A 19,974-nucleotide genomic window follows, 5' to 3' on the forward strand; every position below is an offset into this window, starting at 1 on the left:
TAGGGTCACGTCTACTACCTTGTATTCTTCCTTCTGCTCCTCATGTGATTTCTGGTCCTATGACTACCCTTACTAATAAACAACCACTTATCCAATAGGCTTCACGGCTAGCATAAGAAATCTGGTTCAGAAGCCATTGCACTATACTATCCACCGATTTCTTGAACTTGATGTAGATCTCACAAGGAATACTGGGGCTACATCCAAATTCCCAAACTTCTTAAGGAGTTTCGTCCTTAAGATAACCAGTCACATTTAAGAAATCATTTGTATTTGTTCAATATCATATTATTCATGGTGTCAATCTCAATGTAGCTCCACGCTTTTATAACCTCAATATGAGGGAAGACAAACAACTTGGCAATGTGGGATAAAAGCCAATTTCGTCTTTTAATCACTTAAGTTACTTTTGTCATAAAATGACATTAAATCATAAAATAACTTTATATTTGCCCTTTATAATATTAGAGTGACTTTCTTATTATAAGTTACTTTATAACTTTATAATAACATTAAAATATTTAAATAAATCACTTAAGTCACTTGAGCTAAAATATCTCTTAAAATACCTGTCTAATTGTCATGTCAGCTGAAATAGGAATCTCTCCTCATAATTCCCCATGTGACCAAATTCACTTTCTAAAAATAGAACGGTCCCATCTCTATTACTCCTGACTTACTATACATAATAAATATGGAAAATGGAGTCCAAATGATATCGAACGAAGGCCAAATCCATAAATCCCTGAATGTTGGAGATGAATCAATCCTCAGAAGACCCTCTAACTATCCTCATTAGCCTATGAGGACCCAATATTAGGCTAATCCCTGAAATTCTGATGCTAGGAACAAATGGGGACATTACATCTTGAGAGAAGTATGATACTTTGCAAAGATGAAAAAGAACATAAAGAAGTTTTTCATAATTGATATGATACAAAATTGTTCAAAGACATAAGAATGGGAATTTCACATTGTGGGGAAAATAATAACCAATGTTCCATTCCCATTGTTTGACAAATGCTTATTTGGAGGCAATTTTATTTTGATGCATATGGAGCTTCATTGCAGCAACTTGTATCAAAGATATTTATGTGCAGATAAGTATTTATTATCCTTGAATATTATATTTATTTACTCATTGTAGCCTCTCTTTTTTATTTCTATATGTACTATAAAGAGTTATTTGTCTTGATCTTTTCCTTTGTCTCCAAGGATGTTCTTACAGGAAAAGAAGAATGTTGCATTAAGTATGCTACCAAAGCATTGTAGAGGACTCAAATCTTAGGGTTGTAGCTCCATGGCGATTCTAGATCTCAGTCATATGTTGGTCATACTAGAAGATGTGAGTCTATTAAAACAAATTATCATTCTATAACAAGTGGGAGCAACTAGAGGATCTAATTCAATTGATCTTTGAGGATAGACAAATGCCTTAATGCTTATGGTCATGGAACCAAGTTGACGGTTGAAACTTCTTCATAGAAGAGGAAAATAGCATTACATTAGAAGCAACCTTGGATGAGGAGGTCAAGAAGTTGACAGATGTACTTGGAGCTTTAGAAGGAAGCCAAATTAGTATGAATTCTTTGATGCAACCAAATCTGAGGGTAAATCAACAATTTATTACATTCACTCAGGTTACTATGGAATCAGACAAGTACATGTGTTTTAAGAAGTTGCTCTTATCAAAATTATAAACCATGTAACAAACAATGAGCCCCTTAAAAACAAGATATTTTCCATGATTGGAGTATATGCATAGGATATGCCTCCATGACAAAGGGAGCAACCTAAGGATCTACATCTGTTGACATCCAATGATATTGATCCAGAGGGAGTAGACCAAGTCAAGATAGTCTCTCTGACTTTTGATTGAGGTACATTATCAGTAAAGAACAAATGGTCGACATTCTCACCAAGCCTCTTACTAGTGAGAAGTTTTGTGTACTTCTGGGATAAGCTTGATACATTGGAGAATGAGGCCTTAGCTAAAAAGGAACTTCAGCATGATCTATTTGTATCATTCATATTCTTTCCTTTGAGAGAAAAGTTTGAGGTGAAAGCCATTGCTTTCACCTTATGGATTGAGCCATAAAGGATCCATCCTCTGATATGATTCATGGTGGATGTCATGAATGTGACACCGTGACAACACCACGTGAGAGAATCCTTGGTGACTCCATGTAAGATCTTTTATTGTCATATGTGTGACTTTATGACTCTACGGACCCCTTGTGTACATTATTGAAAGACAACGATCTTTTAGATAATATACACTTGTATCTAACATTGTAAGGTAATGACTTTACAATGTTCACTATCATGACAAATATCATGCTGACTTGATATTCATGGAAATGTCTTGATAGTTAATATCTCTTAGACTTATTGATTGATATCATGTTGACTTGATATCGGTTGTGTATCAATATGGTCTTTATGAGATAATCATGGTGGATATTATGCAACGTACTATCTGTGGACATGCCATGACATGTTATGGTAGACATCATGTGACATGATGTCAATGCACATACCATAACAAGGATATACAAATGTCATGTGACGATATTTTTTATATTGCTTGATATCATGTGTTAGGTGATATCTAAACTCGTTTACACTTAGTTGCCTTCCCTAGCTAAGACGAAGCGTTAAGATATGGTAGCCTTGACCAAGGTTCAAGTATAGACATGGCAAACGTATGTGTATGCATGTATGTATATCAATTCACCATGTGAACTAATATACACACAAACATAACCAGTATTATTGCCATCTGCATTATCATCCTTGTAATTACCTTCTATCCATATCATACTAAGTTGAAGCCTGAACCTTATCTCTTGAATCATACTTTATAACTTGCCATAAATCGATCATGCATTAAGATCGTGATTATTGGTGGGTGGATATTTTGCAACCAACCATTTTGGGTAAAAATCCAATCACAAAATAGGATGAATAGCCACAACGTATGAGACAGAGTCTCTCCTACCTTGAAGGTAAGGCTCCCCATCCTCACCGTTCCTTGGATCAACTCAAGGTAAGCAAGAAGTCGAGAGATTTTTATAAAATGGGTGTTATCAATATCCTTTCTTCTTATTTTTCAAGAAAGAATCCACTTACTCGTGGAGCCAGTAATCGGCAGGGTGAATCTCTAACAACACTTCTATCAAGAGCTAGAAACAGTGATACCAATAAACTTTCACTAACTCAAAGGCTCGCTGAAAATGTACCGGTTTGGCTCTAAGTCCAGTCGTACTTCTATCTAAAAGAGCTTTACAATTAGGGCACAAAGACTCCTAAAAGTAAGAATAACTTAACTATTTTGCAAATTAAGAAAGAAGTATAAGCTATAGACAAAGCTTCTAGCTATATATTTCCACAACCGCTCCCAGTCAAAGCTTTGGCTCCAATTGCTTCTTAAATCACTATGCTCTTTTATTGAACACACAATAATAACATGAATCAAGACACTAGGCACAAATTACAATCAAAGCTTCTAATTTGCTCTATCACAATTGCTTTCAAACAAAGCTTTGAATCCAATTGCTTCTTTTATTCACTTTTCTTCGAAATTTGTACTACACAATCAAAGTTATGCTTCCACAAATGTGGCAGAGCTTTCTTGCATATAACAAAAGATGATTTTTACAATGAGGGGGCACTCCTTTATATAGGCATAGGAGTTGAGAAAAAGGTGGAGGAAAGAGTGGGAGCAACTCAACCAACTTTGACCTAGTTTAACTAAACAAGAAAATATAAGGTTAATGCAACTCACATTACATCCTTTTACATACATGTAACTCGCATTACATGTAATTACATCTTTTTATGTAATATATCCTCTCCAACTACAAACATGAAACAAGAAGAAGAAAGACGGACAAGAATTGAAACAATACTAGGGATTGTCCTGAAAGACCTTGTACTTGACGATGCAATCTTGAATGATCACAGGATCGGAAGTTCGTATGCTTTTTACCATTGCATTCACCTTGATAACCATGGTGTTGCATCTTTCGATAACCTCTGACTTTGATGAATTATCCATTGTCACTTGAAAACTTGACGTGATCCAGCTTTTCTCGCTCAAGTTGTTGTGAATTCTCCTTTGTAAATTGACACATTTTGGGTTCTTTGGCACTTTGAAAACCTTCTTGACAATGTTTAGATGTAAACTCGGAACAACTTTCCATCAACACCTTTACCTCTTTTTTTCTTTTTCTGAAGTAAAGTGCTTGGCACATTGGAATGCGTGCAAATGAGAACTTTTGGATTTCAAAGTGTGACTTGAGCTTTCAAGATGTCATTGCAGGGAAAGTGGATTACATGAATATAAATGTAATGAGGAATGGAAAGTGAGATGACATGCGAATGTGGATGGAGGATGCGCTTTACATGTAAGTGTGAATGGAGGATGAGGTGGAAAGCATGGAAAGAAGCAAAAATATGTATTTGCTCATGGAGGTGAAAATGCATATGGAGAGATGGAAATGGAAAATGGAAGAGGGATAATGAACATTATAGTCATCTTTGGTGAAAAGGTACAGTTAAAGTACATGAAAGATGAAAACGACATCTTTTTGACTTTTCAAAAAGTGACTTTTAATCAAAATCAGACCTTTGAGATGTTATTACACGTAAGGCTTTTTGTGTAATTGTGTCATGCGAATGGATGCGACAAGTGAGATGAGTGAAAATGGAAGTGGAAAATGAGATTACATGCACCTGTGGATGGTGAATGAGATGGAAAACATGTAATCGCATTTGTCGGATGAGATGTGAAGTGTTGTGACATAGAAAATGGAAGTGGAATGTGATGATGCTTTCGCATGAAGTGAAGCAACAACAAGTTCTTGGGAAGAACTTGTAATTTCTCCAAAGTAGATAAAACCAGCAAGCAAGCACAAAACACAAAAACTCAAAAGAAAAAACGTACCTTTGGAGAGTGACTCAAACATGTCAAGATACAATGCACTTCAATATGCAAATTCGAATGTGAAGCTTGGGAAAAAACCAAAAATATGAAAATGAACCAAATCATCATTTTTAAAGGCAAAATGCACTTTTCAAGGCATTGATTTCAACAAGTGGCAATCATCAAACAATAATGTTCATGAAAATAGCAAGATAAGCATGAATTGATGAGAAAGTTTGAAAATGTCCAATTACTTGAAGGTTAAACAGCCAAAATAGCAACTTTTATAGATGTGAAGACCAATCCTTCCTCAAATCCGGATTTTCAAACAACTTTTTGACTTTTTTCGTACTTGCATTTAACAAAAATTAATGAGCAATTAAGGGTCGAATTTGACATGAGATTGTCAAATACATGGTCTCCAAAGACAATATCATGCATTTAAAACTCAAAAATAATCCCTCTTGATCAAAGTTATAGGTTGGAAATGCATTCTTTTGAGTTTTTTGAACAAAAACATGACATTTTTATGGAAAATCTGAGTCGTTTTTGCAAAAGCATGGCCAAAAAAGGCATGTTTTTGAGTCATTTTTGACTTGTGAATGCAAAAACTTCCCCAAATGCCTATACATGGATCAAAATGCAAAAACATGACTCTAAAATGCAAAAAAGTGTATAAAAACCCCAATTTTCTGAGCATTTTAAGCAAAAACATGATTCATAAAAGGCATGAAACAAAAATGTTTTGGCTTTTAAACACCAAAACATGAGTCACAATGTAATGCAAAACACTTGAAAAGCCAGATCGATTCCTCTTAGGGCCAAAACTTGAGCCAAAAATGATGTTTTTTGAATTTTTTTCCAAAAACGTAAATTTGGATAGAGCTTAGAAAAATGTCTTTTAACAAGATGAATCCATTTGTGATGTTAAAAAATCCATTGCCAAGCAAAAACAACCTTATTGGAAAAAATCTCATGCAACACAATCAAGTATATCTCTCACAATGAGCAAAATCAGGTTCTTGGAGGGCAAATACTTGTATTTCTTCAAAATCCGATTTTTTGGAGGCCAATACAAATTAAAACATGTTTTACTTTAAAATCACACCTTTTAGATGCAATAGCATTTTTTAAAATGTGCAAACAAGGCAAATCGGACCTTTTTGGGTCAATAGCATATTTTAAGTTACATCTCACATTTTGGATGCAAAAACATAAAAGCTTACTTTTTGATGCAGTGACATCAAAAAAGTCCACTTTTGATAACCTTTTGATGTAATGACATCAAAAAGGTCCACCAAGTTGAACTTTATATGTAGTGACTAGCAATATAATAACTAGCCACTAAAACGTTATTGTATTATACAACAACAATACAATAACCAGTACACGGAAATCAATCCTAAATACAGATTTAACAGTCAGATTGGAATGATAGTATAAGAACTTGTAAGCGCAAATGAGACACCTAAAATGATGTTTCCTGAGACAATGGGTTTGCGTCCACTGCCTACTAGCACGAGGGGCTACATCCTCCAACTCGCTGAAAGTTGAAGCTTTTTGAGACTCTCACAAGGGAGGAAACTGAACTAAATAATATAAGTCAACCGCTCCCTAACAATGAGCCTCTCCCCCTTTTTAATACGCAAACCAAGACTCTTCGACTCCTCTCTGGTTTTCGTCTTATTCCCTTGTGACTCATCAGCTTCCCTAAGGCATTTTGTCTTGTTCCTCCTTGCCCTTTTGTCCTTTATATAACATTAAATCGACCTTTTTCATATTTTGAGCCTATGTCTCGCAGTCAATTTAATATTGCATAAAATAAGATTTCAATATTTCTAATGTTCCAAAAGGGAACATTACAAATCTCCCCTCCTTAAAATTGCTTGTCCTCAAGCAATTAGTACTAGGATCCCATACGAGTCTGCAAGCAGTCCTGTAATTCAAACTAAAAACAATTTCGGCCATACCGCGAAGCCAAATGTCTCTCTGCAATGTATCTCTTGTCCAGATCCCTGGATCCCAAATAAATCTCTGAAAAAACTCAGCACCTACAACTATAAACTGATCAACACTGACCAACACCATGACCACAATCAAATTCTCGTCCAACCATAAATGCAATCTGCCAACACCTGGATCTCAAACCCTATTACTATAATGTCCCCGTTTTGGAGGTAATTTGATTTAATTAATTTAATTAATTAAGTTGTCCAAAATAATGAATATTTTATGAGGATGACTAATTAATTATTTTAATTAAATAAATACGTGGTATTTAGTTAATTATTTATAAAGTTATCAAATAAATAAGTATTAAAAGGTAACTTTATATTTAATTAAATTAATAAAATGACTTGAATTATTAAAAAATTTATAAAGTGACTTAATAAATAAAATAAAATAATGTTCTAGAAGTTTCTGGAGAAAGTGGAGAAAAAAAGAATAAATAGGCATCCTGGACTTCATTCTCACTAGGCAAATTTGTTGTTGTTGATGTTGATTTTTGATGGTTGTAGAGCCTAGGGTTTCTGCAGTTGTCTTTGGCCATTGAGAACAAAAACTCTCAATTGGTGAGCAATTTTGAGGGTGTGAATTATCACTTCAATCATTGAAAAGTTGAGGAAGTTGCTTCAAACTTTCTACTTGTACTTCAAAGCAAAATTTTATGGCCCTTGGCCAAATTTTGGTGGTATCAATTTGAGGAAATCGATTGCAAATTTTGGAGGCATTTTGGAGATTTGGAATTTCATCATTGGGTCAATTTCATTTATTGCACATTGCTGTTATAATTACCAGTCTTTTTCAAATTTTAATGGAAGACAATTTTGCATATCATATTCAGATTTTTGCTTGTATGACCTCATTCGGGTATTGTTTCTTTGTGGGTATTTGAGCATTCATCTTGGGAGAGCTTGGCAATTGTTTTGGCGTATTTTGGAGTAGCTATCAGGTTGCTAGTAAATAATTTCAATGGTCTGATATACTACAAAAAGGGCGCCACTGGCAAGACATTTTGGTTTATAGCTCATCATTGAAGCATCCTATGGTTCTGGGTATTGTTGCATTCAATTGCTATCGCCGAGACAATTATCTCAAGGAAAAATTTGAGGAGTCTAGAGACTGCATTTATTTATCTAAAGTATTGTCAGGCAAGAATAGGGGCAACACTTCAAGAGAGTCAATTTCTTCATTTGGAGGGGTCTTCATCATCAACAAGTGTTACAATCAAGTCTCCAACTCTTCTACAATTTGTGTACCAGGTTTCTCAAGTCAATTGTTGCATATATATTGCAATTTAGATTTCATACTAAGGTTGCATTTGTACTCAAAAAATTACATAGTTTGCATATGTTGTAATGCCAAGAGTCTTGGCCATTTCATACTAGCATTATAGTTGACATTATATGTGCAATAAAGGAGACATAAGTTGCTGGTCTGATATAGTTGTAACTGAATATGTTTTTTATCATTCATGATCAGCTTATTAGTTTGCATGCCAATTGTTTGACAAAATGTCAATTGGTTGTAAGTTCTCTTTTTGGCATAAATAATGTTATAATTTGCATCCAAAGTGTTTGTCATAATTACTAATTGTTGTAGCTGCATACTGGAAGTAGTTTCAGTCACATATATGCATTGAATATTGTCAAAATAAGTTGCACATTCATGTTAGGTCATTGTCTAGTCAATTTTGAGTCTTTTTGCAAGCATTCCTATTGATGCTAATTGAAGAAAAAAGTCATTAAAGCAAACTGAAATGTTATATCAATCATATGACCCTTGTATGCAAAGTGTTTGATGAAATTCCTTGAACCTTTATCAACATTTTGAGATCAGATTTGAGCAGGGTCATTACAGTTATGTTGCCTCGTTGCTAAGATGAGATAGAAATATATCCAGGATCCATGTATAAACAAGTAGAATGTGAAGACCTGTCCTAAAAGGATGATGTAAGAAATGAGTTGCTCAAAAATAGAAGCCACCATCCCATGGATATCAAAGTTCAAACTATCGACATAAACTTGGAGAATTCCCAAACGCATAGGCACTATGAGAATGAAAGATGCTGAGAGTCTAACCACAACCCTCAAATAAATATTCCACCGAAAACTATTCAAAGGCTGATGAAGAAAATTCACCCAACTCCTAAATGGAATGAAATCAAAAAATATGTTGGGACTGATCAAATGATAAGCAATAGAAGTTGATTCATCATTCCCCTGCTGAGGTCTAGATTCACTGCTAGAATCTGAGCTAGGATTCCAAAGTCTGAAATCAAACTCTTCCTCTTCATGGCAAACAAGAGATCCCTCATTTAACACAAAAAGAGGATTGTCGGACATCCAATCAACAACGACTTCAAACAAAGGGTTGTCAACAAGCTGAAATTGTTCTTAAGTTTTGCTGCTTAACGGTTTGGGGCAGCTATCCAAGTCATACATCTGCTGAATGCTCTCAAGTTCGTCAATGACTTCTTCGAAAAATTTCTGCCTCATTCTATTTTCATATTCCCGAGAGTGTTCCATGAGCTTGATTTGATTTTTTGCTCTCTGTAGAGATAATTGAGTTTCACTCAATGCCTCCCGAACATACTTAAGTGTTCTGTTGAGATCCTCAATCTCATCCTTATCCCTTTTTGACTGTGTTGCATAAACCTCAGCAACCTTAAGAATGTAATCCCTGTCGGACAGCAAATATAAGTAATCTAATTTCATAGCCTCAAGGGTTGTTTTGACCTTCTATAAATAGTTCACATACCAGTCATCTTCCCCTTCCCTTGGGATCTTCCTGTAAAGCTCCTCAACTAACTCGTGGGTATTGTCAAACTGCACCAAGGATGCCACGACCATGTCTTTACTAACCTTCAACTGATTCTGTAAGGCATGAATTCCATTATCTCCCCCGAAACTGTTCATTGTCTTGCAGTATCATCCTAAGTTGTTCCTCTAAATTCACATTCTGAGTATTATGACTATATGGTTAATGATGCCAAGGATCCAAACTGTTAGTACCTTGTGTGCAATCTACTCCATTATTCTGCTTGGAAAAGCTCACCTCTACATCACCAACGAAAAAACCTATACCTTGTATAACATCTATGTGATTGCGAGAAGGTTGCTCATTTCTAGTAGTTGTCTGCTCCTCTATTTCAAGATCATCCAAATGATAATTTTGGCCGATCGGAATTTCTTCTTACACCCCTGTGAGCTATTCATTTGCCAATAGATCCTAGGCCAACTCCAGATACTTTTTTTTTTCCATATATCAGTCATACTTAGCTACCCTAGATAAAAATCCAAGTAGTCATTGAATGATAGATCATTCTAGATTTAGGTAGGAAGTCCTTTGTACTCCCCATAAATGTCGAGTATTTTAGTTTTTATAGTGGAATCTGAATTCCGAACTAACTACAATCGAAAATAGTAGAAGACCAACCAGCATATATCCAGCCTCTTTATGAATATAATATTCAGATGTAATTATAAGAACATGCAATACAAGACAACAATAAAGCCAAGACTTCTCCACAAGATAACAATTCGTTATTTTCAAAATAACATTCAAGATGTCGAACACATAACCAACAATTGTAAACTGATGGGATGAACCAGCAAACTCTTAATTCCTTAAACAACATTATTGCCTTATACAGCAGCAATATATTAACTAGCTACTAAAACGTTATTGTATTATACAACAGCAATACAATAACTAGTACACGGAAACCAATCCTAAATATAGATTTAACAGTCGGATTGGAATGATAGGATAAGAAACTGTAAGCACAAATGAAACACCTGAAGTGATGTTTCCCGAGACAATGGGTTAGCGTCCACTGCCTGCTAGCCCGAGGGGCTACATCCTCCAACTAACTGAAAGCTGAAGCTTTTTGAGACTCTCACAAGAGGAGAAACTGAACTGAATAATAAATCAAGCCCTCCCCAACAATGAGCCTCTTTCCCTTTTTAATACGCAAACTAAGACTCTTTGGCTCCTATCTGGTTCCGTCTTATTCCCTTGTGGCTCATCAACTTCCCTAAGGCATTTTGTCTTGTTCCTCCTTGCCCCTTTGTCCTTTATATAACATTAAATTGACCTTTTTAATATTTTGAGCCTATGTCTCGCAGTCAATTTAATATTGCGTAAAATAAGACTTCAATATTTCTAATGTTCCAAAAGGGAACATTACATCCATGCAATATTCAGATCAGCATCTATGGTGCAATATTCAGATCAGCATCTATGGTTGTTTGATTAACTAACAAACCCAGATTAAGATCTATGTTTCTAGTAGTTTGTTAGTTTAATCTATAACACCCGATTAGGGTCAGGATCATTAGAATATAAACTAAGCTTACCATAGTGTCTCTTCAAATCGAATAGACACATCCACTCCTGATTGACTATTGGTAAGCATATTTATATGTGATCAAATAAAGAGATATGAACCATTGAAATAAATAAATGGTTCTATCTCTGCAATACGAACTCCAGAACAAAATCAGTGATATAATCTTCAGGATTCATAACTCAAATCTGAACATTCAAATTAGTACATATACATTGTGATTGCTATCACCTGCATATAAGATAATCAAATCAGTATTCTGGAAATTTATAAAATCACAGTCTAATATAAGTTGAACAATCATTTAGAAATGCAATGTCTTTTATGGGAATGAAAATGGGTATGGGTATACATTTGTTACATTCCCAAGGTGACCTTCATAGAATCCAAACTTCAGGTCTGGCAAAATTGGTTCAGTGCTTAGAAATGTCTTTAATAAAGCTACGGAAGTAGACACAGAAAAGATGACTTCTTGCAGGAAACAAGTTGCTTGGGCACCTGGTTGATCAGTGGTGGATAGCCTACATACTAGTTTATTATATAGTCATTATCAAACAAAATATTCCAACAGCCATAGAGGTAGAAATTGATTACAAGCAAATATTTTGATTGGAGAACAAGGCACGACCGAGCCTGTGATGGCAAGAAAGATATGTATAAGACATCTCTCAAATGCCTCATAGGTTAGAGGGAGCTCTTAATCATGCCATTCCATTTGACTACTACCCCAACTACTTGCCAGTTCATGGTGAAACAAGTACCCAATGGTCAATTAAAACTTAAGACAAATTATTTTTATAAGTTTTAATGATATTTTGGTGGGTAGCAAAGCATGAAAGGACCGTAAGAGTTACCTAAACTTGATCATTGAGATTCACTGTAGGAGAATCTAATCATGAGTTTGGTCTCTCAAAAAATTTATAGAGTGGCTGTCACTATTGATCAAGACATGCAAGTGGATAAGCGGAGGATTAAAAAATTTCCGATCTAGAATTCATCGCTAAACCAACTCAATTCAAATAATTCTTGATCCTAGGTAACATTAATATAAGGTCTGTTGAAGAACTTTTACATACAAAAGCACCCTTAAACAAGGAAAAGATGGGGCTATTACTACTCGATCAGACTGAACATACCAAGTGGAATAATCCTATCAGTAGATGGTAAAATCCCTTACCGAGTAGAACATACCGTAGCAATCCCTGAGAGTCTGCAGTGTTCAGTAGCTGGTTGGTCGTTAAAAGGTTTAGGTCATGGGGCAGCAGGATCATCTAAGTGCATATTGTTCAGGGGTAGATGGAACATAGGAACTTTTGATTAGCCCAGGAAAGTAGATGGCATTGGGTCCATGTTAAAGAGAAAGTGTTGCTCCACTAAAATTTGGAGCAAGATACTAGAAAGTTTTGGAAATGGTTCTTTTATTTACAATAGAAAGATTTTGTCCATCAAACATATTGTGGTGAAACTCAGAACTTGCCTATTTTATGAATGTTATGGGGTAATTACTCAAGTGAAAATGGTTGAACAAATACTCGATCTAGTTACATATTCAATAATGTAGGTTGCAAACATCTGTATAAGAGATAACTGCTCATTAAAGTGAAGGTTTACCTCAATGGTTTGAATCCAGTTGTGAAGAATTATGCAGGACCAAATCACTGAAGGAAATGCATATGCAAGTGACTTGTTTTGTATATCAATGGTGCCAATAAATGATTTTTGGCACTTCAAATGTTTATTGAATGCAATGATTTGCCCACATTGATGCGATCCTTAGAGCATGATATAACAAAATACAATGATATCACATATTTGGCGATTGCTCAGATGAGATAGGTTGTTAAGCTTAAGAGCTTTACTCATGTAGAAATATGCCTCTTATTTATTGACAATGGTGTTGATGTGCTTTGGAGACAACAATCTTATATACTCTCACAAATTATTCATTTTATAAAGACTCACTACCAAAGAAACACTAGTCATTTACATATCACTGTTCAGCTTCAATCAGATAGGTTTTTGGATATCATCTTGTAATTCCAAATTCTCCATTAGCAAGATGAACCTTGGTGAGATTTTACCCAAGCATCCCAGTATAATCATCAATCTTCAATGCTGCAAATCATGGCCAAAGTTATATTTCTTCATAGATACTTAGTGGAGACTAAGTGGACTTTGATGAAGGCTATTGCATCACCAAATAATATCAAGTTCAACAAATTCATAGCAACATATAATGGAAAATATATGACACTCAACTAAGATGGACAATCTGGTACTTATAAACCTTTGGATGATCGGAATGAAAGCTCAATCATCTATAGAATTCTTACGTCTCATGCATCTTGTCTGAATCACAAAATCTCTAGAATCGCATTGAATCAAATCTAGGGATGCATAATGAAAAGAAAATCAAATAACAATTTGTATTACAATTTAGGAAGGTGTGATTGAGCATAACAAACAAAAAGATGGAGATTTTTTATGGAAATTGTATACACATGATTTTGTGCTTCAAATTATCTAATCATGAGCTAAAATTCTCTGTTGACTTGGTGGTCAGCACCACCTTTATATTATGAGATTTGTATCAGGCGTTGAAAGTTCAAGCTTTTGGCACATCAACAAATGATTCCAATAAATGGTATAAGAGCCAACTTCATGTGTTATTTTCTAACAACTGCACCAACAATTGGGGAGATTGAATCTGATCACAATCAAATTGTAACCTTACTCTGCATTTAAGAGGAGCAGCTCCCTCATATGATAGGGATGTTTGTATTTCTATGTACTTTTTCCTGAAAGTACAAAAAGGATACAAAACAAAACTAAAGAAAATGGTTAACATGAACCCCAAAATCAACCATATGAATACCAGTTGAGATTTATCATGTAGAATGATTACAAAGGGGTATTTTGCATACAATATAATGATGACACAATAAGAATATCAAACCTTGACATACCAAAAGACAGGATATTCTAATACAGCCACATCAAGCTACCAAGAGATGAATGTGTTTCATCAAATTACATAGAAAGAAAAGATTGTGAAATTTCACCGTTATAGAAAAGAATACAAACTTCACATACAAGAACTAAGCAATAATAATTGATGGATACATTCAAGATATATGACTAAATGCATTCATCTTTATTCTTTTGAAAATATAGAAATTCAAAAGCATTCTTGTACAGGGTGTAGATCTAAAAATAATCTCCACAGTTTCCCCTTTGTCAAAAAGTTCCCACCTTTACATAACAAATGGCCTTGTATATATAGGCTCCTCTTAATAACCAACCTGTAACCACTTAACTACCTCGGGTAACTAATTAACTACCTTTCGTAACTACCAAGGGTAATTAATTAAATACCAATTGGTAACTACTTTGAGGTAGTTACTTACAAACAAAAACTTTCAAAAGTTGCAATGTGGAATTTAAAATAACTACCTCCTTAGTACAACTTAGGATTGCCCACTTCAAAGTTCAAACCATTGAACTCCAAATAGAGTTGTGAGAATGCAGAGGGAAGAAAAGAATGGTCTGTATGAAGGAGATGAGTATTTCACAAACAACTTGTGTGGTCTTGTTAAGAATCACAAGGTGTAATGTTTCAATCATAAAATAAATAATTAATCAAACCTTTGTTTATGGGCCGATCGATTTAGTATATCTCGGACCCATTTTTATTTAATTGTTTCCGTAAATGTGGCCATCGGCTATATTTGTAAACCCTCGGGAAGTTCCTCTAAGGGGTATTTAAGCACGGCATGTAGGTAGTAGTTGGTATGCAAATTGGATTATTTTCTTTGTACTGTAATTCCTATTGGAGTTTTGTATTGTTTCGCCATTTCAGAAGTGGAATATCTTCCCTACTTGGCTTTTCTGGTTTTGGTGGGCTTCAACCCTCACCCTATTTCGTCTCTATAATACTTTGCTCAACTCTAGCAAATCGGAGCACCATCATATTTGCAAATTGGAGGAATAAATGTGTCAAAATTGATCATCTCTTTGTGTTTGGGTAGTTCAATCCTTGGCAAAGATTCTTTGTATTTCCATTAAAATCTAACTTTGGCAATATTGGTGTACTATTTGTATGACCTCGTCTACCATTCGTCTGCACACTAACTCAACCATATGCACCCAAGCCAAAGCATATCAGCACCATATGGCCTTCCATTTTGTACCGTACAGCCTTTCATTCTATATCGTACGACTTTCATTCTGTACCTTATGCCATCCTTCCCCATCGTACAGCCCTCCACTTGCCTTAATTGTACAGCCCCTACATTGTCACCCCATCTACCTCCACCGTACAGACACTTTCACCGTATAGCCCAGCTTCCACCTTGCCTACAACTACAATCTATTCAGATAACCTCACAACCGTACAGGGAGGCTCAACATTCTCTTGTTCAGCATCAGAGTTGCACGATTGATTGGTCTAATGTTTTGGTATTTGACTAGTGTGCGGAGATCAAGAACATTATAGTGGTATCAGAGCCAAAAATCCTGTCATACTATGGACAGTGAATGAAAGTTTATAGCCTGAAGAGAAGGAGGTCCCACTTAGCTGATAGAATGGTTGATCAAGAACCCACTCCTCTGGCAGTCATGCCAATTGATGCAGCTCTGATTTTTAGAATATCCATTTAAGAAATGTTGGTGAAAAAGATGCTGATGATGAGCAGTTGTGGTGCAGTATAATCCTCTTCCAGGCAGAGAAGATCCTCCTAAGCTTTCTGCAAAATATGGAAAGGAATAAGACATCTTTGCCTAGAACTGTTGGACCTGAAGAAAGCATCAACTGAAGAGTTACAAAGAAGTGTGTATTCAAATCATTCGGCTTTTGTTAGAATATTTCAAGAAGTTACAGATTTAGAACATGAGCTCATGGAACTGAAAATGCATATATCTCAACAAGGGATTCCTGTATGTGGTATGAAGGATAGCATTTCTCTTGAGTCATTATCAAGTAATTCATGGACTGATATGTCTTCAGAGTCTCTGTGTGTTGACCATGAACCTTCAAGTGAAATAGAGCACCACATTTACCATCTTTCAGATATTTTAGGTGTTCTTTTGTCTGAACACAAAGAAGTGGAGGCTTTGTCTATCTTAGAAGCAGAGGAGAGATATTTTCTAGTTCAGAAAGAAGAAAACATTTCATCTTCACTGCTAGCATTATATCAATCTGTTCTTTCTAAGTGGAAGGGCAGGCTTGCAGAACAGTTTGTTCAAATTGTTAAGCAACCTAGGATTCGTAGTACTGAACTACAAAAGGTATTGTCCGGCCTTTGTAGACTTGGAGACGGTCCTCATGCACACACTCTATTGCTAAATTCTTATCACTTGCGCCTTAAGAACAGGATTCAGAATCTGTTACCTTCTTGTGGAATTTACTCTGCAAATTATATGACAACCCTGACACAAGTTGTATTTTCCATCATTTCATTGGCTGCTAGACATTCTGTGGAAATATTCGGTGAAGCATTTGCATACACATCAGAGCTTGTTTTGCGGGCACATAAGGAAACAGATAATTTTGTCCAGTTAATTATGAAACATGTCTTATCCTTCAAGGAGCGAGCAGGTGGGCTTCAATCTTCTGTTGCATAGGTGCAAGTGGCAGTAGGACATTGTAGCTTGCTGGAAGGTCAGGGAATAGCATTGTGTCCTTATCTTATAAAGCTCATAAAACCATTTATGGAAGAGGTTTTAGTTGGATACATAAAACGGATTGAGATAAATGTTAGCATTGCTGCTGCAAATGACAATTGTGCACACAAATTTATTTCTATGGTCCTGGATATTTTGGAAGACTTGGCTCCATTAATAAATTTGCAGATTGGACAAAGCATTGTAGATAGCATTACTGTTCTTTTTGATAAGTATATTGGCATTCTTGCTAGAGCTATTCCATGTCTATCAGGGGATAAATTAAAAACAGGGTTCAGTTTTGACTCTAATTTGAGCCCAGCTAAAACAGAATCTCAGCAACTCGCTCTCTTGGCCAATGCCACAGCACTTGCTGAAATTCTGCCACATTCTGTTTCAAAATCTTCAGTTTTAAAAGATGGAACCATAGATTGTCCAAGCAGGGGAAATCATATGATACTGAGAAAAAATGCATCACATATAATACAATGTAAGGATTGGAGATGTTTTCTCCAACATTTAGTACACAAACTTAGAGATCAGTTTTGTCAGCAATATGTGCTAAATCAAAATTTATTCAACACAAGGTGACACACGGCTAACAGCACTAAGTACCTCAATGATAAAAATAAGGATCTATTATTGGACCAAAATCCAATGCCATCTTCTTCTTTCCAGGCATTGTTTCTGAAATTGATTCAGCTGGATCAACTTTCTGCTGATATATTAGATGGAAGAGATAGAGCCACATCACAGTTGCTTTTGAGACTAACAGAGACATTTGTAATTTGGTTATCTCTGACAAAGAGTTCTGGGATATGATGGAGCATAGTTCATTACCTCTCAATCCCTTTGGACTGCAACAATTTGTTTTAGATATAACTTTCTAGTTGAGAGTTCAATACATGGACATTACTTCTCTCGGCACATCCAACAGATGGTCTTGAAAATTACACGTCGTGCTGTGACTGTATCTTCTACAACATCTGGAAATGACCCCAAAAGTTGTTTGCCAAACGATGGATGGTTTTCAAAAACTTCTCAGGAAGCGATCAATAAACTTCTGACAAGACAGGCTGACATTTCTTTTGAAATAGACGACACGAGATCTCAACAAAAGCTTGATGACTTTGGTATCCAAGAATTTAAGGAACAGCGTGATCATGAAAATATGCTTCACCAAGAACCTGATTTGATACCCTATAGCAGTCCTTCAAGTTCGAGAGTTTTTTTACGTCCGCTGAGATTGATGGTCTTCACGTGCGGGAGTGCAAAAAGGAGATATCGCTGATGATTGCTTTCTCTGGTTTCTTCAATATTTTCCAATGCACGAAAGCATGCGTAAGGAATTACGATGCAAAGATCAAGATAGATCCGTCGAGAGCTCACGCAAAAGAAGGGTCATTTTCGGGCAGGGAGTTTGCCGCCTAGGATGTTCGCGTCAAATAAGTAAAAAATAGGCATTGTATTTCGTGTTTGCATCGATACTTACTGTTTCTTTGTTTTGGTTGTGCAGGTATGGATAAAAGCGTGAGGAGAGAGAGTCCCTGCTAGGAAAATTGAAGAGCGATCGAGTCTGGAAGTCTTCGCGTGCAGAGGGCAGAATGAGGATGTCTCTTCGGTTGATTTTTCTCCAATTCCTCCAATGTTTTCAAATGCACGATATGTAAAACAAGATATAAAGCGAAGGCCTGGGCATGTGCGCGTAAGGGAAAGAAATTACAAAAATGCCGCCAGTTATACTATAATACAACCAAAGCTTTGCTTAAACCATATTAAATTTTTAGTAGTGATTAGTCATTAGTTTTGAAAGGTTGTGTCACAAAATTATGACTTTTCATAAGGATGCAACTATTCAGATCGTGACTCTTCATATTCTATATAATATGAGATGTAAATCAAACAAAAGACATTCGGTTATCCTAAAAAAGTTTTGGCACCATTCAGCATTGATACTCTTCAAGTTTGATCTCTCTAAAGGAGTTGGAGTTTTGAACTAAGCAAAGAAGATTTTGATTTTTTGAGCACTAATTCAGACATTGTATAGATTGAACCGTGCTGAATAGAGCATCAAAAGGCTGAATGTCTTCAATACAGTCTGTCCAGCAATAAAATCAGTAAGAATTTTATTTGTTTAAGAGTTGGAACATATGTAATTCGTTCTTTGTGGTGTTGTTGTTTATTTGTTTATAATTTACTGATTTGATAGATACACTAAATTGTTTATTGCTATTCAGATTTGACAAATACAAATATTGCAGGATATAAGTTCTTTTCTACTATTTGTATCTATTGTGTCCGCATAATGGTTAAAGCATAATAGACTAATCTGAATACGCTAAAATATAACAATTTGTGGCATCATAATTAGTGAATTATCAGCAAATGTTATATCATCAATGTCATAAAGTTGTACGTAATATATGTTTGACTCTATTACCCAAATAGAATTTGACACTGATCATAAATCTGCTCACAAATAATGAATCGAATGCTAGCATTTCTCTATCTTCTTTCTTTAAGGATTTTTTATTTTATTTAATAACTCGTTTTAACTCTTTCTTTCAGCAATGCACAAATCTAATAAAAATAATCAAAGTTTGAAGATAAATAGTTGCGTTGACACTTGCTAGCTGAGGAGTTTGTTTTTGTGTTATAATCCACTATAATACATCTTGCATCCAAGTTTTCAATTTGGGTAAATAGGCCTTGGTCCAACGGAACCAAAAGCACAAAGGATTTGATTCAATCCTATCACGTTGGCCAAAATCAGTTAGATACCCAACATCGAGCAGGCAAGGCTCGTAGGTTTCTAACCAACGATTTTGATAACCAACACCACTATTGAAGAATCTTTCGAGGAATCAGGCACAGATCCATGACACTCAGCGACTTATGGAAGAAACTCTCCAGAAATTGGTAGACAATAAGATATCTGGGGAACAAAATAGTCACAGTTCCGACTCGGTTTTGAGAAAGGTGAATCCTCATTCGGGACGCTCTCGACCTTCCATGCCAACTTTCTCTACAAACA

At 35.5% G+C, this 19,974-nt stretch overlaps 1 protein-coding gene and 1 pseudogene across 3 annotated transcripts in view; one reads left to right on the forward strand and one right to left on the reverse strand.

The window, feature by feature from the left end:
- The window catches only part of PIP (proline iminopeptidase), a 257,285-nt gene that overhangs the window by 202,900 nt on the left and 34,411 nt on the right, over positions 1-19,974 (reverse strand). The window lies entirely within an intron of this gene.
- On the forward strand, positions 16,020-18,664 carry LOC149578417 (exocyst complex component EXO84B-like; annotated as a pseudogene).

The sequence above is a fragment of the Cupressus sempervirens genome, chromosome 1, assembly GCF_028749045.1.
Source record: "Cupressus sempervirens isolate cs-2001-9-10 chromosome 1, ASM2874904v1, whole genome shotgun sequence".
NCBI lineage: Eukaryota > Viridiplantae > Streptophyta > Pinopsida > Cupressales > Cupressaceae > Cupressus > Cupressus sempervirens.